This window comes from Xiphophorus hellerii, chromosome 18 (assembly GCF_003331165.1).
Source record: "Xiphophorus hellerii strain 12219 chromosome 18, Xiphophorus_hellerii-4.1, whole genome shotgun sequence".
In the NCBI taxonomy this organism is placed as follows: domain Eukaryota; kingdom Metazoa; phylum Chordata; class Actinopteri; order Cyprinodontiformes; family Poeciliidae; genus Xiphophorus; species Xiphophorus hellerii.
In genome coordinates this window covers 25,110,875-25,133,424 of record NC_045689.1, presented here as the reverse complement: position 1 = coordinate 25,133,424, position 22,550 = coordinate 25,110,875, and the positions used below count along the sequence as shown (strand labels likewise).

Below are 22,550 nucleotides of genomic sequence, written 5' to 3'. Positions count from 1 at the left end.
GTTTTTGTGATTGTTTTGTTTCGTTTGTTTAATCCTATTTTTACAAGATTGGTTTAAGAAAAGATCTGCATATGTTTAACATTCTGGGAACACGTTACTTTGGAAACATGTCTTTTGAAGCAAATGATTACAGGGTTTTGGTGTTTTCCATCGGTTAGGAGCTATAGTATATTATAATAGAAACGTAAATTGAAGGGATCACATCCACCATTTGATGAACAGAACTGGACAGAGTAGGAGATAAGGTTTCACGTGATGTGTTGCTCATGGTTTTACACACAGACTGCCCTGGAGCTCGGAGCTCCAGGACTCTGGACTCTGTCATACAAGCTGTGTCATGCGAGGCGGGGGTGGGGCTGCTTGGAGAAGCGGCTTCACACTTATTTCGAAGATAACAGCCACAGAGCCACGAGCGTTGGAAGGATTCACTCGAACACACAGTGATTTGAAGATGTTTGTGTTGAATTACACAAATGAATGATGCCTTTGGATAAATCTGATCTCTGTCTTCTCATTATAGTTTTGCAGCTGGTTTCCTGGTGCCCTGCGGATGTGGTCTCCTTCAAAGTCTGCGTTCTTTGATAAAAAGGATTAAAATAATTTCCCTGGATGGAAAATAACAAAACAAATTTATTTTTAGGTGAAACCATCGTTTGATTATGCTGACTGTAATGAAGATGATATTAAAGAATGTGGTAATTGTGTTTCTGATGCTAATGAAATTCATGTTGAACACAAAATGTCTGTGTAATGACCTGTGACAGGTCGTTTCTTGAGGTTTCCAGTCGAAGAAGATCAGGCTACAAGAGGATCATCATCGACATTAATTTTTATTGCGTGTTTTTCGTTCGTTGGGAACTTTGAAAAGGACTTTCGTTTCGTTTTTTGCGCGCATTTTTTGAACATTTCCTGACGAAGACTTCATATTTTTTAAGAGACTGTCGATGGACATTAAAAAAAAAAAAAAAAACAGAAAAAGACGAGCAGCAGATTGTAACTTTGTGTGTTTCTCATTTTGGCAGATTGTAATTTTGTGGTGAATGTTGTCCTTTAAGTTGCAGACATTTCTTACTAATTTTTCTATGTATGTTTCTGTTTTGTTTTTTCATTTTATACTTTGGGTTTTGTTTGTCCTGTGTTTTTGGTTCTATTGTGATAATTTTGTTTTATGATTTTATTTTTGGGAGGATAAGTATTTCTTACCCTTGGGTTTTGTTTAAAAAGGGGGACTGGATATAATTAGGGTACGTCACTCTTTTGGTTTTCATTTTTTGGTTTTTTTTCGTTTTTCTTTTAGTTTAATACACAGTTTTTGGCTCTGTATTAGAAGGCTTAATCAATTTTTATTGAGGTCTTTTTGAAGACCTCAAAAGGGGGAACTGTAAAGAAAATAATTATTGTTTGGTGCTTAATATAGCTAATCCACGACATGTGTAAAGGTATAGCCAACACTTTAATTTGGAATAGTTTCTGTTGAGCAGTTGGGAATTCAGCAGACAAAGCAGGGCCTTTTTTCCTCCCCCTTTTGACAGACACAGCAATAAAATTTACAATTCCGAGAGAGCAGAACAGACTTCTTGGCGCCTCTCGGCCAGGTCGGACGGAGATGGGCACGAAGTGGTTAGATAAAAACCAGACATCGGAGCTGTAAAGAAGGGGAGTTTCCGGGAGTTTCTAAGTTTCTAATTGGTCAAAGAACGGAACGCCTTGACTGCATATATTAAATAGGGAAACACCTCTTTCATTAAAAAGTACAGGTCAGCAAGCCAGAGAGAGAGGTTTTTTTTCCATCTTTTCCTCCACATTTTGGGCGCCTTTGTCTGTCTTTTGTGTTTCGTGTTGTCTGTTCTCTTGTCTGTATAAAATGTATATCTCTGTACCTCTGCAGCTTTGTTGTCGATTGCTTTGTATGAGATTAAACTCCGTGATCTGTGACGTCAACACGTTTTGTTGTTGTTTCGTTTTAACAGCACGCGGTTGCGGGTCGCTCATGGAGAACGCCGCTCGATCCCGGGCAAAAGGAAAAGAGGAAGGATCCAAAGGTTTTGTCCAAAGCTAGCATTTAATGATCCTCATTTTTTAATAATGTCCTCTCCAGTGCTTGTTTTTATTTTAATTTTTTTTAAAAACCTCTAGACAAAAGTTGCTGACATCCACTGTTTCTTCCCTAACATGCTGGTTCGCGTGAATCAGCTTCTTCTCCTTTCGGGCTGCAGCTCTGCCAAATCGCATCACATCGTGGACTAAACTTTTCGCTACACTGGGAATCTAACACAAAGCCATAATGACGCCGTGTCAGCGGCAGCATCCACTCAGACATCCGCACACAACCCATCCTCCATCTTCCCCCTCTCTCTACAGCTGCACATCAGCGCCTAACGCAGCGTCGTCCTACGGTGCCAAACGATCCGACGCATGTTGGTTTTGATTATTCCCCCTGAATCACACGGATAAGAGGGAGATGTGGCGTGAGCGGACAGGAAGGGGGAAACGCGCGGCGGGGCGGCCGGACAGAGAGATCAGATTATCTGAGCTGTTTGAACTCTGAAAACAAACGCATCTTCCCAGGGACTTCTCCTCATGATGCTTCTGCGGGAGTTCCAGGGCTGATTGAGGGTTTTAATAGATTAAACATAATGTCTTTATAATGACAACACCAGTCTCTCTTTTGTTTTTGTTTTTTTTCTCCCCGAGATTACAAGATGGGATAAAAACAACAGACCGGATCGGAGGAGGAGAAAGCAAACGAGAGCGCTTCCAGCTCTTTGAGGATCCATTTCTAAGCTCAAAAGTAGCTGGACGCTGAGACCTGGAGCCAAAGTTTCAGATGCTTTAAAGGACAGGAAATTAGTGAGATGACAGAACAACAAAGGAAATGTTTTCTCAGATCGCCTTAGTCTCAGGAAAATGAGGCTTCTCTTCTTCACTTCATCTTCATCACAGCTTTATTACTGCTGGAGGATTATGACTTTAGGATAAGGTTTGCAAACAAATGACAAACATATTTGAGTATTGATGACAGCTTCAACAGAGTGGACCCCCAGTTTTCACAGGGTTGGCCACCCACTAAACACTGAAATCCAGAAACACTTGAGATCCTCTCTAAAAATGATTTTAACTGCCTATTTTAATGGTTCACACAGCTAATCTTAACATGCGTTATTACACACAGTGCACCAGCATTTCCAAAGACGCTGGGATTCACAGTCTTCCTCATCTCCACTTCAGCCAATCAGTGTCGAGGAAAATAAATCGCAATCCTGGTTTGGTTGTTTTGGAAACGCCAGCGTCAGGTAGCGTTGTGTCTCAGTGTTTCAGCTTTTCCAAGTTGAGTTTTATTTTTTGAAATAGTTCCTACGCTCTACAAAACAGACGGCAAATATGTGGATGCATAAAAACTGGCCTGCTAATAGGAGGGAGTCCACTTTACTTGAGGCTTCTAAGGTGAATTTTACATTTAATATACTGATTTTTATACTTCTGAATAACAAAAGAAAAAATCGCTTTATGTGCCAATAGGTATTTACAACTCTGGCAAATGACATCTTTGTTATGAGACAGACGACTCAACAACATTATAAGTCGGGTTACAGCCTTTTTGTGCGAGACTGGCTGAATGTCTTATTGACATGCAGAATGTGTTTTCACAACCCTCGAAATACATCAGCCCTCAGTTTCTGCTTCCCAAGCTTCTCTTATTAATTTTACACACACCGATATTTCAATAATGACATATTATGCAGCCCTAATAAAAAAACTTAGTGATTACTAGAGCATCGTTGTAAGAAGTGGGTCAGAATTCTTACACAACAATATGATAGATATCGTTTATGTGCCAAATGTGCAATTACTAATCCCTTATTCTCTGTACTGTTTACCCAAAAATACAGCAACTTGACAGACAAATCTGAATCTTGGAGTCTACTTAGTTTTCCCCTCGAGACTTTTCTGACACGCGTGGAAACTCGGTTTTCCTCCCGTGACCGTAGATTGTTTGAGTGAATCACATTTAGCCGCTGCGACGTGATTTCAAAGGCCACTTGCTCCGGCTGGCTGAGCGGTGAAGCCACACGAGTGAGCCGCTCACACGTTTCCTCTTATTTTGCGTCCTGAAGCTTGAATCACGACACAAGGTCCAGAAATAGAAGCAGTTACATTATCAGTCATCAGGTTACACAATCCCATCCCAATAGGTTTCACACACACACACAGAGGGAGAGACGGAAGGGAACAAAATGGTTTTCATTTTGGGATTAACACCTAAACAGAGGAAGATTGTTTTCTTCTCATTCATGAATTGATGAACTCATTCATTAAATGCTCCATGTATTCATACCTTCAAGCCACACAAGCTTTGTGAGCCAAACTGCTAATCACCATGCAGTAATAATCATCCCCCCTCCCTAGCTGGTGAGAGTGAATGTTGGGGTGTGTGTGTGTGTGTGTGTGGGTGTGTGTGCGTGTGTGTGTGTGTGCTGCTGATGCTGGGGAGCAGGTCAATACCCATTCAGCTATTTAAAAACCTGCACTCGGCCAACTTTCCACCCATTCAGCAGAAAAACCCAGCACACGACGAGGTGCTTCTGAAACTCCTGCCCTTCCTCGTTCAAGGATATTGAACCGTCCACTGTCTCTCTCTCTCTCTCACTCTCACTCTCACACACCCCCACACACACGCCCACACACCCACAACACACGCACAGTCATTGAGTCAGCATGAAACTGAAGCTGTAAGGCTCTGGAGGAAGTGGACAGCATTATGGTTTTCTGGGGCTCAGCAGACTACTGAGGAGGCAAACTGGCATCTGGAGGGAAAATGATGACAAAGAAGGCAAGAGGAAGAGGAGCAGGAGGGATAGAGGTGGAGAGAGAGGTGGCTTCTGGGTCCACTGCCACAAGAAGTGTTTTATTAGTATTTTGGGTAATAGACCAACACACAATAATGCACAACTGTGCACAAAGGTAAAATTATAGATGGGTTTTCAGAACAAAAATGGGAGAAAATTGTGCCTTTTGTTGTACTCAGTACTTAGACACCCCTAAATAAAGTCCAGTTTCCTTCAGAGGTAGTTTGTACAGTAACTCACACAGGCTTCCTGTCCAAAGAAAAACAAAAAGTCGTAATCTGAATTTAACGAAGTATATACACCAAAAATTAAGAGACAACTTAAAATGATCATTTTCTCTGATTTTACTTTTTATAGGTCTATGTTTGAGTAAAAATGAACTTAGTTTTTTTTAATTATTTTATGAACTACTAACAACATGTCTCTGAAACTCCAAGCAAAAGTTTAATATTTATTTGCAGAAAATGAGAAATGGTCAAAACAACGAAAACGATGCAGAGCTTTCAGACCTCAAACGATGCAAAGAAAACAAGTTCATGTTCATTTAGAAACAACAATACCAATGTTTTAACTCAGGAAGAGTTCAGAAATCAGTATTTGGTGGAAGAACCAGGGGGTTTTCAGTGGGGTTCAGTGCAATGGGCTCTTAACTTTTTGCAGAGCTGGAGATGTGAGCCTCCTATTGGATTGTTTCTGCATGGGCCATTATTTTCCAGCAGGCAACAAGCTATTTAACACCAACTGATGCAGTAAGGAGCTTCTCAATACTCTAAACAACCATGTCTGAGGATGAATCCTGCATTTCTGTAAAAGATGTTAGCTGTGTAAGAAGGGCCGAATCATTAATGCATGAAGCAGAAGCAAAATCTGAAGAAATGGCAGAAATTACTACAAATTGGGTTGAGATCTGAGATTATTAAAAAATGGGAGGATAGCGGGGAACCGTCGCCTCTGAGGAAGAAATGTGGTTGGACAAAACATCCAGAACGTTTGGTCATCTTTTAAGCATCCGGTGAAATAGGTCCGATAGAGCCATCATTGGAGGAGCTGCAGAGACCCACGGCTCTGGTGGAAGTATGTTGTGTTTACAACGCAATTTCTGGTAAGCTTCATTGAGCTGGTGTGTTATGTACGTCACATCCAAACGTTAGCAGTCGGGTAAAATCTGTTCTATTCGTTTCAAACCTCAACAGAGTTCAGTCCAGGCCTCCAGCTAGCAATCGAGTCTCAATAGTAAAGAAAAGCAGACATACTCATTCTGCACGAAGCGTAGCATAGAAAATAGGTTTGTTTTTTTTACCAGGCTGAGTAGATGGAGGTTCTGGAACAAACGCCTCCAGGTTAGCACGAGGATTACTCTTGTCGTTTCATTCTTTACGTAGCAAGGACAAAAACAAAGGTTGGTCATGCTTGTGCAGGTGTGAACTCAAAAATTGTGGTCTTTTATTTTTTAAATATCCTCAGTGAACTTTCACTTCCTTCTGCTTACATCTGTGGTAATGTGTCCAAGAGGCCGGTTTTAAGTAATGACTATAACAAATTTTTACACAAGAAATAATTAAAACAAGCAGCCATCTCACCCCTATTAAAAGAGAACAATTAAAACATAGAGCATCAATGCGTAGAACGAGCTCTGCAGACGATAACGCTCTGTTTTGGCAGAGAGGCAACAAATTGTGACGCTGCACAATTTAATGCAGGTATATTGCCCACTCCCAGTGACATTAATATGTTTAGAAATGAGAGTAAGGTGGGTTTTTTCCACGTGTAAAGACGAGGGACGATGTTTAAACCCAGCTGCTAAAACAATCAGCGAGTTTGTGAAGGTGTAGGAGACGAGGGGAGCGTAAAGAAAAGCAGACATACTCCAGGACGAGATTCCCCACATCAACACGAATCCCTTCAGAGTTTTTCAGCTCCACTGGACCAGAACCAAAGAGGGGGAGAGAAAAGGGCAAACTGAAGGCGAGTCATGGGGAGGCTGACGGTGGACGCGGTCCAACCTTCAGGCCTCAGAAACCCTCCCGTCTATCTGTTGTAACAATCTACCACTGCCGAGCCTCCTCCTCCTCCTCCTCCTCCTCCTCCTCCTCCCCCCCCCCCCCCCCCCCCCCCCCCCCCCCGCTGGTTTTTCACCCAGGGGAGTGGGGCAGATATCTCTGTCAGATAGTCGGGAGTCGTGTCTGCAACAGGAAACTGAGTGGGGAGGAGAGGAGAGAGACATCGCCGCGCAGGGACAGCGATCAGCTGAAGCCCGCAAAACACATCGCACAACCACCGTTCCCTATGCGAGGTTAGAGAGAAACGACAATGCTGCAGGCTCCTGCGGGAACACTGAAGACAACTCGGCCTCCGTGACGCGTAGGAGATGCGCGCAGGTTTGTGTTGCTGAAGCTCCGCACCTTTTCAGAGGTGAACAGCGCGCGTGCACTCACAGAGTCGCCTATGTCGTCCATGCTGCCTCGTGCCTGCAGAACTCCCTCTGCGATTAGCTGATGAGGGTGATTGGTGATGTTGCGCTCTCACCGCGGGGAGTTCAGGCCTAGCCGCGTCTTCCAAGATTAGCCCGCGTCACAGCACGACACGCGACTTCGGAGCACGCGCAGTGCAGCACAGCGACGTACAACATCTAAAACACCGTAATAGTCGCGTTAACTACAAGCCTAGCACAGGTGTAAATAACTAGGCACGCGCCACCTTGTGACATGTTGTTAATCGCTGTAATAAAACAAATCTGTTAAAAGTAGATTTAGACAATGGAGAACAAAAGACCAATGGGCATTTTGGTTGGAAGTTTTAAAGGAGCCTTAGAAGACCAAACTATTGACAAGCTTTGCTGCTAAAGACATTATGGCCTCGTTTCCACGGTGCGGTTCGGTTCGGTACAGTACTTTATCGGTTTCCAGTTTATCGGCTACAGCGGAGCTAATGGTGTCCCACAAAACAGCCCGCTGACTGGGGGAGAGACAAACATCTCGTCAAGCATGACGTCACGGTTGCCATCACACTAGCAAGACGCCACATTAGACGTTTGGGTTTAATCCCACCTGCCCAGTAACAGTCCGTAAAATAGCCAACCTAACCGTATCGACCTGCGACAAACCACCACATAAATCTCCAGTTTTATCTCTATGATCTAAGATCAAGTCATACTTTTGATGCTCATTTGCATCAAAAGTAAATTGTTCAACAGATCTAATAAGATAAGAGAGACGACAATGTTTAACAATGAAAGATAATAGTTGTAAAGGATGCATGAAATGTGGTGAGGTTGGGCAAAGGAAACTTTTAGGTGATATTATATATATTATGAATCATATATATTTGGTGCTGATATATCGTGCATCCCCATATGTTTTCAAACCTGGCTCCCTGGAGGTAAACAATTTAATTGCATAAGAGGATCTGATATGAAACTTTTATAGAGTAGCTATGTAGTAGAAAAGATGCAAACTTTCTTATCCTGATTATTCTAACAGACTTGCTTCTAAAAAGTCTATAAGAAAAATAAATTTAGTCTTGTTTTTCAGACGTCATTGGCGGCAACGTTAACATAAATCGATGACAGAACGGAAAACTGCCTGGTTTCACGGCCATATTGCAACGACAACTTAGTTTTTTTTACATTTGATTTTAAGTTATAGGACAACACAAAGTAGTGAATGATTGTGACAACAGCACATGGTTTCCAACATGTTTTAAAGATAAGAATTGTGGGAACTGTGGTTTGATATTCATTCTTTATTCGAAAACCCCAAAAGAAAATTCAGTGCAACTACATTCAGAGGTCTTCTTTAATAAACAATGTATGTGCAATTTAATCTCAGACGTCATTAGGGAACAAACACCATCATACAGAGCAAGAATCACAACAGACAAGTCAGGTTTTAGAACATCATCTCAAATTTTGGACATTTCACAAAGCATTGGTCAGTCCTTCATCTCAACATGGCAACCACAGCAATCCCCATGAGTGGGTGATCAAAGACAGGAGTCATGAAGAGACGGCACAGGAGGGGTTAAACGTGGCAGCAGGAGGAAAAGCAGAAATGGGGTTCAGCTGAGATAAAGTTTTAAATCTGCTGCCTTCAAAGCGGTCGCTCGGTGACCTTTAACCTGATCGCCGATAACCTCGTCTCTCCGCAATGAGCCTGAACGTCGCGCGGGAGAGTCGCACCATCAGAAACACACGCAGACAAACGGAGGATTTTTCTTTTCCGTTTTTTTTCCCCCTCCCTCTGGCACACAGACGGACATCATGAATGGGATCCAGCCCCGATCCAGACACTGATACACCCCGCTGCATGCAGCCACTGTCTCTGTGCAGGAGACCATGGGCGTGTTTACAGTATGTTACTGCGGGCCGCAGATAAGAATCCAGACATGATGAGGACAGGCAGATTTTCCCTGCACCAAATTACCTAAGTGCTTTTCCGGTTCACCTGCGATGGGGGCAGAGAGGGATTTCCGTCCTCTTCCAATAACGCGGAGAGCAGAGCCTCACCACACACATATTAAACACATTAATTAGCCTCTCCAGCCAGACCGTCGTCTCCCTCTCGCTCCCTTTCTCTGGCGAGGTTTGACGATGTAAGCGTGGAGTGAGCTCAGGCATCCATATGGCAGCCGGCGATAAAGGACGGACTGCGTGGGAGATGCACATTGCACCGCTGACTTGTATTTCCTGTCTCTCACCCACCAGGTCTAACTGATTTCACAGATGACCACGGGCCTCTCGCAGAGCCGGGCGGAAGCAGAGAAACGCTCCAGAACCCCCTTTATGTTTCACTAACCGGGATTCAATTTGGCTAATGTAGAAAACAGCAACAGGAAGTCGGTTCATTCGCTTTGTGCGACATCCCCTCTTGTCTTGGTTTATCCAGCATTTTAACACTTTTTGTTGACAAAATGTTTCACTTGTGATATTTTTAAGTAGAGTGCATCCATGTTTCTTGAGGCTTTTTAGAGGATTTCAACTTATTTTTGTTTGTTTGTTTTAAGTGCGTATGCTTTACCCTTCCCACGTGAATCGCTCAGGGATGAACTGGTTTTGCATCTGCAACCAATCAGTAACTGGATCTTTGTGCGTTTGTTACAAGCGGCCTGCTACAAAGGTGCAACTGTGAACATGGGGAAAAATGACAAAGCAGAAACAATTTGACAGATTTTAGCAGCAACATGGAGGTTTCAATAACAAGGCATACAGTGGATAATCTACTGAGGCACATGTGTCAAACTCAAGGCCCGTGGGCCAAATCCAGCCCGCCATACCTCTTTATGTGGCCCTCTGGATGCTAGACTAAACACTAGTTGTGCTTAAATATGTTGTCAATCAAATCAATGCAGTTTTTATCCATTTCCTGCCAAGTTATCGTGGAAATTCACGCAAAATCAACAAATCTCTGCTCTTTTTTTTTTAATTAATATGTAATTGGGAGTTTATTGCAGATTTCTCTCAAAAATTCTCAAAAACTTTCTTACTTGTACTAATCAGCTCCCTCAGCCTTAATTGATGTCGGATTATAGTCCATGATCTACACAGTGAGTAATAAAAAGTCACACGTACCAAGATAAATAAGCACAAATATCGCAAATTAGTACCACCAACACTTTGACTTTTACTGCAAAAAATAAATAAATAAAAGAAATCACAAAAAGCATCACAAAATCCTTGAAGGACTGAAAAGATGTTCAAAAGTATTATTTACTTTTAAATTTTGATATTTTATCAGTTTGTGAACTGGTTTCATCAATACATTCTGATGAAACCGGCCCTTTAAGAGCATTCATGATCTTGATTTAGCCAAAACCGAAAATTAGTTTGACGTCCCTGAACTGAGGGATGATGGATCCGTCAGGTTCCGGGTCTCTTTGGAGTGTGAAATTTAGCGATCTCTCACAGGACCAACTCGTATCTGCGTTGTGGACATTTTCGCTCATTTTTCCACTCTTTGACGCACCTCAAATGGCACAAGACCTTCTTAAAGTAGGAACAGATTGACCCAGGATTGATACTGAAAGTCCAGTGACACAATTTCCATAGCTAAACTGCAAAAGGTTTTGTGTGGGGACGCATCTGCCTTCACATTTTTGTCTGTATTTAAAAACTGGGACTGTGAGGGAAAGTGATCAAAATGATCTGTCTCCAAAAAAACACGCTACGAACTAAACCTTCACAAGTTTAGCCCCTTTACTCTACAAGTCACTTTCATGAAGATTCAGTTTAAGACTCATATTTCATTTGTGTCACTTTACTTCCAGTGTTATTTTTTACTTCTGTTCCAGTTTCTTCTTTTTTTTATGCTAATTTGATATATTTTCTTTAATAAAATCCTCCTCTCTACTGTAAAGCAGACGTTTACATGACTCCATTAAAGGATGTCCGTCAGGGATCAGAATTGCGTTTCCCATATTTTGTTATCTGGTTCAAACAGACATCAGAACAATGAGTAGAAGCAAAAACTTTAGAAAATAGTGTTAATTTTAAATGCATTACAATTCACATTTGAGCCATTTCTAAGGTCATTTATTGCCACAGATAATTAAAATGCTTAAGTTAAAGGACAAATAAACAGAAGCTAGCTAGGTCTGTTTACAGATACGAAATAAAAGAAGATGAACTTGAAATAACAGGTGCAGCTGGTATGAAATTATGTCTTGTATCCTCTACTTGTTGGTTTGCTTCATTAATTAAACAACAAGCTACAAAATATGTCGCTGTGGTCTGATGTTGGACAGAAAACGGGTGAAAAGCAGATGAAGTCCAGAGGAAACTTTGAAATAGCTGAAATTTTAGGTGTTTGCAAAACAAAAATGTATTCGAACATTACGCTTCTGTTAGCAGTATACGTCAGTATCTAATAACGTCTGATGAGATAATTCAAGGAGGAGTAAATTTGATTTTATCCAGTAGTTTTGAAGCTTCTTATTTGATCATAGCCGTAGCGTCTCATCAGGTCTGTTAGGAGTCGTTGCTGTGGTTACGTGTCAAATCAAAGCAAAATCAAGTGATTTTTCTTGTCGTGTTTTTAGTGAATTTAGACCAACAAATATCCAAACACGTTCTTAAACAAATAGATTTCCTCCATTGTTTATTGTCAAAACCACAAGGCTACATGTTAGCATAACACCTGCCTGCTGGTTAACAGGCAAAGAGCAGCTGCTCCTATAATAAGATCCAGAGGTTCTAAGTGAATAATGTCTTGGATTATAAATAAAATGTCAAAAAACAGAATGGTATCATTTTTAACAATGAAATGGAAGGAAGCGCCGTAAACTAACCAAAGATTTTCTGAAACACAAAAGCTTGGATGTCTTTCATTTGAGTTCTTTTGGGTTTTTAACCTCGTGGTTCTGAGGGAAGGATGACCGGATGAGCCGTTTAAAAGTATTATTAATGTTTTTTTTTTTTGAATGTGCAAAAAAATGCTTCTAAAGATATATAAACACAAACACATATCAGGATGGATCGGTGTTATCCAGGTATTGATTGTAAAATTCGGGATCAGTCTTTAGGTGAACATCGCTCTCTGTGGGATCCAGGGGGCAAAGGTCAGCAGGTATCTTCAGGACACCCATCATAAAACTCGTATTTTCAGATTAGAATAACCAACCTCACATTAAAATTAGTCAAACCGAGTGATGGTTCCCCCGTGGTGACAGCGCTCTTACACAAACTGGACAAGTTTCACTTGAATCCCGCTCCAGATCCCACACGCCCCGATGTCCGGAGAGCAACGACGCAAACGCTTCAGACCACGGAACCGGATCCCTCCAGCTGACCAGGCTGTAAACGCCTCCCAGCCAGCAGGGGCCTCCTCGGTCAGGGAGAGAATCAGACACATTAGGGCTTCATATTAACTGTCTGTCTGCTGACACACGAGAGAAAGTCAATAGCAGGCCTGAAACAGGGCCGCTGCGGGCCTATTTAAAGCCCACAGTGGATCGGTGTGCAGCCTGCGCGCTGCTTGGCTTCATGAATGGGAGTCGGCTGCAGCCTCCTGCTGAATGGCTGACAGCTCCCGGTCCGGATGAATGGGAGCCCGAACAAATGACTGCGGATCATCCGGAGCGGGGCTCTGCTGCACAGAACATCCCATCAGGCCGGGCTGGCTGGGCCGGACCGGACCGGACCACACTGTGCTCCTTCAATTAAGCCTCCTAAGTGGATTATCGGAGAAGCCCCTCTTTCTCTTTTTACACCGTGACCCCCTCCTCTTCCTCTCCCTCTCGCTGTTTAATGCCATGCAGAGCCCGATGCGCGCTCTCCCCCCATCGGTCCTCACCCCTCTGCTCTGCTCTGCTCCGGCCCATCGCACTCGCTTCCCTGCCATCCGGACCCGAATCTTCCCGCAGGTTTCCTACCGCGGACGCTGGACGAAGCGGGTGCAACAAACAAGCAGATTATTCACGAATCCTGCATTTTTACCATCAGCATTGTTATTATTGTTGTCCTTCAGAAAGCAGAGCGCGGTTCTCTCGTCGGGAGATAAAGAAGGTGTCAGGATGAATAAAACCAGGTCCAAACGCAGCAGCAGCAGCAGCACTCACCTCAACACGCTTTCATAGGATCTCCGAGGCGATCCCGGTGATTTCCAGTGAGGATGTTCAGTCGGTGGTATCAGCCATGGTTAGTCTGCCCCCATCCCCGCCCCTCCTCTCCCCACCGGCTCGTCCGACGCTCTCCTGTCCGGTTTACAGGAGCTGAGCGGCGGCCAGCTCGTCCTCCATCTCTGCGCGGCGCACTGAGCTGCAGCTGCTGCTCAACACCGGGCTCTATTGCTCCACAGAGCCAGAAAACCAGCAGGAGCTAAAACAACACACACACACCCGCACACACACCACTTCCGGAGGAGACTTTCAGAATAAAAGCGGCTGGCACAGCAATCCCTAGAGCTTAGGCGCGGTTCGACACAGGATGTCACGTTTAGGATGTCGCGCCCCTAGAAATTTCCACAAACCTGAATATATGTTTGTTTGTTTCTTTTATTTTTGTTGTTTTGAACGTGTCCAATCCGGCAGTGTTGTCTGAGCGTCACGGTGAGGCACACCGGTGAGATTAACTTTCACAAGTGGAGCGCTACAGCTTTCAAACCGTGATGCTCTGCTTTCAAACTACTAGAAATCGCTTTCGGTTTATTGGAAATGTAATGAACACCGAGGAGGGGAAAAAAAAGGAAAGGAAGAAATGTGGACAAAAGGAGAAAGAAAGAGATAAGATTGGAAGACAGAGAAATAATACAAGACAATATCCCAGAAGTCTGCCTCTAGAAGAAAGAGAGAAAAAACAAAAGTCACAACAACAAACAACAGTATTTGAGTTTCTTCTCAAGCTCAGCCAGAATGGATGGAGAGCATCCATGGGGATCAATTTTTCAAGTTCTTCTTTAAATTCCTAACTTGATTTAAAGTCTGAACTTCGACTAGGCCATTTGAATACGCTTTGATTTAAAGGATTTCACAGCATTTCAACATCATCTTGAGGCTTTGTTTTAGCCTCTAATAGCTCAGCCTCGCATGGAGCTTCATCCATCTTCTCATCAACTCCGACCAGCTGGAGAAAGGCATCCCAAAGCATGATGCTGCCACCACCATGTTTTACAGCCGGGTTAGTGAGTTTAGGGCAGAGGCCTGCAACCGAAAGTGGCTCTTTGGGCCTTGATGACGTTGTCTGAAATAGCTAACTAACAATTTTAAATATAAATGTGATCAAAAATGCAGGTTTTAACAGATATCTGTAGAAAATCTGTATTGAATTTACACAAGAGAATGGCCTTGAAACAACCAGTTTCAGGGTCTAAAATATTTTTAGGTTATTTTTTTCTTGACAACAGGTTACAAGCTATTTACTTTTAAAAAAAAAAAAAGGCAATCATCAACACAAATATGAACATCCAATAGAAGGAAATGTACCCATAGTCATACAAAACTCTGTTCTTCTCTATTTAAATCCAGAAAATAGAAGTAAAAATTTAGTTTTTAAAAAATGCCACATTTTCTTGATCAAAATCACAAGTTGTCTTTTTTTCTAAAGAAGTTTTTATGGTCTGTTTTTTTAAAACTCATTCCTTTCTGAGAAGGTAGAAGTCAAGGTTACTAACTAAACAGTTAGAGATTACTCAGCCAGAGCAACAGCGATGGGACAATAAACAAGTAAAATGAACATTTAATTAATGTTATAAATGATAGAATAGGGTTCTGGGAAATACCACAGAAGAAACTCAGAAAATCTAAAGACACAAAAGAAACATGAGAGGAAGAATTAAAGCACAAAGTCCAGATTAGAAAATAATCCGAGTTCCCAGGCTGGCACATTTCTAACGTCGTTTTATTTTGAGGAAGGAGAGAATCTTCCATTCTCAGACAACCTAGACCACACGTGTCAAACTGGGCCCAGGGGCCAAACCTGGCCCACCGAAACTCTTTATGTGGCCCGCTAGACTCCAAATTAGTTCCTCCAGTTTTACTCAAATCCGCAAAAATCTCACAAAATCAACAGATCCCCACATTCCTTCTGATTTTACTGACATTTTTTTTCTCAAAATTGGCCAAAAACCAACAATTGGTTTAAGTGACTGCCGCCTCAAGAGTTACTTGATGTCAAGTTATAGTCCATGATCGATATGGCGATTAATAAAAAGTCACCTTTGACGTCCCCCATTAGCACAAATATCGTAAAAATTCCTTACAAACATTTCTAAATTACCAAAATATGTGATTTTGATTTTGCAAAAAAAAAAAAACACAAAAAATATTGCACCATGCTGGACGGACTGATCAGTTTGAAGAGATGTTTAATGTTATTTTATTTTAATAAACACTTATTGAATGCTGAAACAGCTATTTATTGATATTTTAACAATTGAATGTGTTTTCTCAATACATTCTGGCACAACCGGCCCTTTGAGAACATTTGGATTTTTGATACGGCCCAAAATGAAAATGAGTTGGACCCTCCCGACCCGGATGATTAGGATAAGCAAATAAAAATGAGTAAAACAAAGATCTACACATAAACAAATTCAATTACAGATGAACCCTAATATTACTGCAGTACAGTATGACCCTGACCTCAGAGTATTTTCAAACGCCATCGACCAAAGCAGGAAGTGAAACCACTGGAAACGGGATAATTTGTCAAATGACCAGTTTTTTTCCCCATCAGCTTTTTGCTGACCGTCTTTTGTCAAAGTCACAGAAGTCAGCAGATGGCTGAAGTTTTGAAATAAAGGACATTTTGATATTAAGTTACGGAACATAACAGCAGCTTTATATTTAGCATCGTTATGTTTGACCTGACATGTTTGCCGCTATGCCGCTCTAGGGCCAAGCAGCTGTGTTCACAATAAAGACATTCAACTCAATATGAAGAGGTCAAGACTAGTTAACATCTTTCTTCCATCGTATTTTCTACCGACTGCTCACAGCTTCTTAGAAAAACAGTTGATGACGAAACCGTAAACTTTCCATTTAAATGTTTAAGCCTCAAAGAGGCTTTTCATCACGGCAAACCTGATTATTGGGTTTCATCCAAGACGTCGTTTAACATGAGAGATTTTCCCCCTCAGATTAGAGAAGCAAGAAACTTGTGCCGTAAGGAGTTTTGCTCTTGATATTTTGTCCATCTTGTCATAAAACCTGTGAAGTTAAAAGAAGCAGAACTCCTAGAATCAACCAGTCTGTGAAATAACCAGACGAGGTTTTTTTGTTTCCGTCATTCGGATTCTTGCAGATTAAGTGGAAATTGGCAGAATCATCGACAATGTTCCTGTTATACTTCTCTTTAGTTTCATTTTCACCAAAATGACTTTGATAAACGATACCGACCTCAACCAGAAAAAAATAAAGTCTTCTGTGCCTCGACTCGGTCCGTCTTACTTCCCCATCGTTTTCCAGATGGGGAAAACGAAACAAACTTGCAGAAATGTCAGAAATGTCAACTTTTATTGTTATTTATGTATTTATTGCCAGCTACTCCAGCGGGAAAGTAAACATTGATGAGTAATTTCAATCATTTTAAAATACCAAGAATCACATTTCTATGACGGTACAGGCTGAACAATTCAAAATAATAAAACGAATACATCTTTCGACTGCCTACATGACCTCGTGTACAACCTAACATACGGCTATGACAGCTGAGAATAACAGCAACATGTATAATATACGTTTAGCAATACTGAACAATTAAAGTAACGAAAACAAACATCAAAAACCGAGGAGAGGACTTTGATAAAAACAGGTTTGTTGACACAAAAGCAACACTGAGCATTTTCAAAGAGGTTTGCTCTATTTAAAGCTAAAGCGCTTAGCTTGGTGTGCTACTGACAGAGTTATTGTCAGAGAACAGCATCGGTTCTCGTCTGGAAAACAGATTTAAAGCGCTTTGACAACTAGCCGATACCATAATGACCCAAAACATAACAGTAAATCCACCAGGAACTGTCAGAAAGCGACGAAAATGAAAGCTTTGGGCCAGAAGAAAGCTGATGCTTTGATTTTATGAGATGCTGTGAGATCATTTCAAACAATAAACCTCCCTCCAAAAAATCTTAGAGGTAGAAGGGAGGAGTGAAGAAATATCTCCTTAAACTGGTGGCAAGGACAAGCAGACGGATAACAGAAGCTAGCTATCGGGAGTCAACTTTCTCAGTTGGAGGACCTGTTGGTTAATATCTTCTGCAAACCAAGGTAACAACTGCTGTGCAACAACAGTTGAATAACTTTCTAAATAATAAAAAACAAACTTATTAGGATATTTGAACTTCAAAGAGCTGATATCTAACAGGACGTCCTCGTTTTGAGACGCTTTCAGTTACCAGAGGGACATAAAACTGACATCACATCCTCAATGTTCCCAACCAGGATTGGAGCCGTTTTCAGCTCACGTCGTTCGTTTTCCCTCCACATGCAGGTTGTGTTTGGCAGAAACCGTGACTTCTCGTGTGTCTCTGTGCCGCTTTCCTCTCAGTAAGTGGCACGGCGAGCTTAGCTTCGGCGTAATCCTCTCTGAGAGGATCGGATCTGTTGAACGGAGGGCGAAAAATAATCACCTGGTGATGGAGCGGGAACGATCAGCTGCTTCACCGGGGTCACCGGTTAGGCCTTTCGCCTCAATCGAGCCACAAATTAATCTCGTTTTCCAAACTCTCCGCTCGGCAGCCTTGAAGCTTGCGATGAGCAAATCATTTACTGGCAGCAAACAGATAAACAAATGAAAGCCCAGAGTCTAGGATTTATGCACTCTGAGGTTTTTTTTGTTTTGTTTTGTTTTTTTTGCTAGCAAAGCAGAAACAAATCTGTGGAAGTGAGATCGTCTGTAGTGCGTACAGGTCGATCGATTGGACGACAGTCTGCTGAAATACGGATAAATCATTCATAAATACTACAACTTCATGTCAAACATTTTTAGAACCTGCATAAAAAAACCTTAATATCTGATTAAGCTTAATGTTGTGGTTTACTTCACAAGAAAACTGGGTCAGCTAGCAACACAATAAATCCCTTCAAATGACACGATTCTCTTAAAAAGATAAATAAAATTTATTTAACTTGTCAGATAACTCTTAGGAAGCCATATTTTTGTAGAAACGGCTGTGTCAATTTTCTCCATAAAAACATTCTCCTTTTTTATTATTATTTTTAAAATATACATTATGACTAGTAGCTAAGTTAGTTTCGCAGCCTAATGCAATTTATTTATTAATTAAATTCCGGAAACTTCAATGAGTCGCGTAAATTGCCATCGTTTCCCAGAGGCAACAAAGTGCCAGTTTTGAAAAGTGCGTAGTTGTCCTGAGGCAACTCTGAATCGCTATCCTATCACCATGGCAACGTTAAATTTTGGTAGATAGAGCTTAAATGTACCGTGGTCATTTTTATTTGAAATAAAAATCAGGGTCCGTCCCATTTTCCTCGTGTTTTCTCTTACTGTATTTTTTAAATTAACAAACCTAAAACATTCCCCCCAAAAAATGCTTCGTTTATTTTAAGACAACTGATCTCATGGTCTTCCTATAGGTGGTTGGTTCTGGCTAATCAAATTCACTGGAACTTCTTATGATTCCTTTAGAATAAATGGAACAGTTAAAAATGTAACTATTTCAACATTTTTCCAAATAGGTTTGCTTCAACACAAAACTTGTGAAACTTTAACAGAAACTGCAGGTGTGTGTTTGTGTCTGGTGAATTTTTGGTTAAAAGAACAATGTTTGTTAAAATTACTCACAGTGGGCAGAGTATCCAGATGTTTTACCCAATAGTAGCGATACTTGATAATAAAATTAATCAAGTAAACGTAGTTACAACACTGCCAAAAGTATTGTTTCTACCCCAAAAGTTACTAGTGTTGAGAATAAATAATTCTGTGTTTTTCCATCTATCTCTTTTAGCTAGTTGCTAGGCTAAAGCTAAAGGAAATGACATGTTAGGAAACGCCCTCAAAGCTCGGGTTAAAGGAAGTGACACACTAGGAAACGCCCTCTTTAGGACGTAGCTTAGACAGAAGCTAACAAAGAGAATGGAAAACTTTTGTTTGATGCAATTTTGTCCTGCTAACTCCTAAAGGTAGCATGCGAAATGGAGCAGCTGTATTTTGGTATTAATAAATGGAATTCAACTCACTGACTCGTCTTCAACCATCAAGAACTCAGCATGGAGAACAGGTCGTTCTCCACACTCGTTAAAAGCAGCTGGTTACTGTTACTCTCAATCTTTGATGCTGGAGGAAAGAAAGTTCCAGAAAGTAAATCCTCATAATCAAGTGTCACACAGATCACAAATAGGATGAACACAGGATTTCATATTCATTTATCGATGGAAATCAACAGGATGTGTTCGGAAGGTAATCTGAATTATGCTGCCAAGTAAAAACCTCTAACGCTAATTTAAACATCGGAAAGGAGAAAATCGAGTTGTGGATGGAGTGACGGTGCCGTCTCCCTCCGTAGATCCTCTCTCCTCATTGATCCTCAAACACTTCCTGCCGGAAGGACGGATCGACGGCCGCTCCTCCTCACATCCCTCCTCCACACTCTGTTCAGATCGACATCTTAACCTCTATTCCTCTTAATTTCCCCTCCGCTGAAACAAGATGTCTCGGCTTCATCTTTTTTGCGCTTAATGCGCCGCTCTGCTGGAATAGCATGACCTCCTCCTGAGAGCCGTTCAGACTCTGACTGCAAACGGGGCGGCACACTATGAGGAGCGAGAAACGAAGCCGATTTCCCGTAAAAGCTTCTTAAGTGGTTGAGATAGAAACTGGCCTCTCGGGGCTGTTTGATGATCAGCGTGTTAGCGGGATTTTAATAAGCAGAATCTGGTCCTTCTTTACCATCTCCAGACCAGAATCTCCTGTGACGCTCAGCTACAACAACACACCTCCGTCCAGGCTAGCCAGTTTCTGTCAAGTAAAGCTCTGTGACGCTTCCGCATCTTTCGGGTTCTTACCTGTTGGACAATATCGAAGTTTTATCGCGATATTTTGCGGTACTATCGTGATATCGATAAAAGTGATAGGAACTATTTATTGCTTTGTTTTTAGCCAACTGTACGGATATGCTACATAGCACAGCATTAGCAGACAAACACAAACACTTATCTTGAAAAACATCCATCTTCAGGACACCAGGCACATAAAGAAGTGTGATTTATAACGCTACGCTGCACACAGTAACCGGATTTATTCATATTTTCAAATTTATCCATACTCTCAATGAACAAAAGGTGGAAAAAATAGTAAAACTGACAACCTAAAATATATTGACGGTTTTGGGGGCAGAAGGGCGGACCCAATTAATCGGAATTTGTTGACAATAATAAATTCTTATGATGGAACTTTATCGTGATAAATGATAAACAATATGATAAATGCCCAGTTTGTTACCTTACAGGCACTAATTTCACAATATTTTATTGGGATTTTTGTGCAATAGCAAAAAGACCATTTTCAAAGTCATGGTACAGATTCTCAACTAGATGAGACCTGGACTTTGACTAGGCTATTCTAAGCGTATCATTGTAGCCCTGACTGTACTGGTTCTTCTTAAAAGTAATCTTCCAGCATAACCTTAAACTTTTTTCAGCCTCCAACAAGTTTTCTCTCAGGATGGTCCTGCGATGAGCTTCATCACTTCTCCCATCAACTTTGAGCAGCTTTCCTGTCCCTGTTGGAGAAAGTTCAGATAAACACTTAGCAGTTTATTTGAATGTGCTTGATTTTTTTTTTTTTTTTTTTTAAATGTGTCGACTTCCTCAAGCTCTGGGTTTTAAGTTAAAAATGCATGCCACACTTTCCAGATTTTGTTTTAAAAAAAAAACATTTTATTTTAAATTCATAAATTGTTTTCCTTCTATTTCTTAGTTATGCCGCTGTGTGTTTTTGCCGGTCACATTAAATGCCAACAAACCGTAATTCATGGTTGTAACCTGATAAGGGTGAGAAAACCTTTGCGATTCAATCTGAGCCAACAAAACATCCCATAATAATAATAATAATCCTGTATGTGTACTGGGGCCGCAGATTCACCTGCGATCAACGAGGCGCCAAATTAGAAACGACCGGGATCCTCAGATGACCTGCTGCAGGAACACCGCGATGTGTGTGTGTGTGTGTGTGCGTGTGTTGGTGTGTGTGTGTGGGGGGGTGTGTGTGTATTCTCCGTTTGCGTCCTCCTACAGAGCTTTCAGGAGGCGATGTGTGTAATGATGTCATCCCATCCAAGCCCGGAGGGTTCGGCCCAAACATAACACCGGAAATAACAGCGTCAATGACACGGTAAACAACACGAGCGAACAACAGGAAAGACTCGACGTCAGGGCGCGCTCGTGTGCTGCAGAGATGAAAAAAAATGTGTTCCGGGTCTGACAACACCGAGACAGGGGCGTCTGGTGAACCGGATGGTTTGGTTTCTTTCTTTTGAATTGTTTTACAAATGCGTTTCATTTGAAATAGCAGAAAGATTTCTACTTGAAATGCATTTCACCACCGCAGCACCGCACTAAGAGCTGGACCTGCACATTATTACCTGCAACTGAAATCAGATCATTTCAGAAGTTTCATCAGATGCGGTTTTTTCATGGGCAGAATGGCTCACCGCCCAGGGCGGCACGGTCCAGGCGGGACGGCACACACAACAGAGAGAGAGAGAGAGCCCATTCCATCCTTTAGTATTCTCATCAATATCCTTGTAGTTTCTGTTGTCCTGATGGGTTAGTCAGTCAAATTCGGCATATTTGCAAATCTGTAATTAATTTAAGCATGCAAGTAAAGGTTGCAGGATGATGGATCCGGACTTGAGTGTAGAATGGAATAGAATAAAATAACTTTGTTGTGCCGACAACTGGAATCATGCAGATAAATGTAGGTCAGTAAGTTAGGAAATAATAATGAAAAATAAGAGAGACGGTACAGACAGGTCACACGTATAACTTTAAAATAAAACTTGCTATGTTCACACAGCAGGTGTTGATGCTCAATTTTGATCTTAAGTTTTAAAAAATATATATTTTAAAGCTGTTGAGCGATAGAGGCCGACACTATTGTTTCAAGATCGTGAGAAAGAAAAGCAAGGAAAACGACAGCACAACAAATCGGTCAGCGTCTCCTCTTAAAGCTGCAGTACTCAACTTTTATAAAACAAAGATTGTAAACAAAGATCGCCCTCTGCTGAAATGCGCAGCTCCCGGTCAGAAACAGCCAATCAG

General features: G+C 41.6%; 1 protein-coding gene across 1 annotated transcript in view; it reads right to left on the bottom strand.

The window, feature by feature from the left end:
- sh2b2 (SH2B adaptor protein 2) overlaps positions 1-13,697 on the bottom strand; it is a 34,206-nt gene extending 20,509 nt beyond the window's left edge. Inside the window, exon 1 of the mRNA XM_032545251.1 lies at positions 13,398-13,697. The gene's annotated coding sequence lies outside the window, so the exon portion shown is untranslated. The remainder of the gene's footprint in view (positions 1-13,397) is intronic.
- Between the last annotated feature and the right edge of the window lie 8,853 nt (positions 13,698-22,550).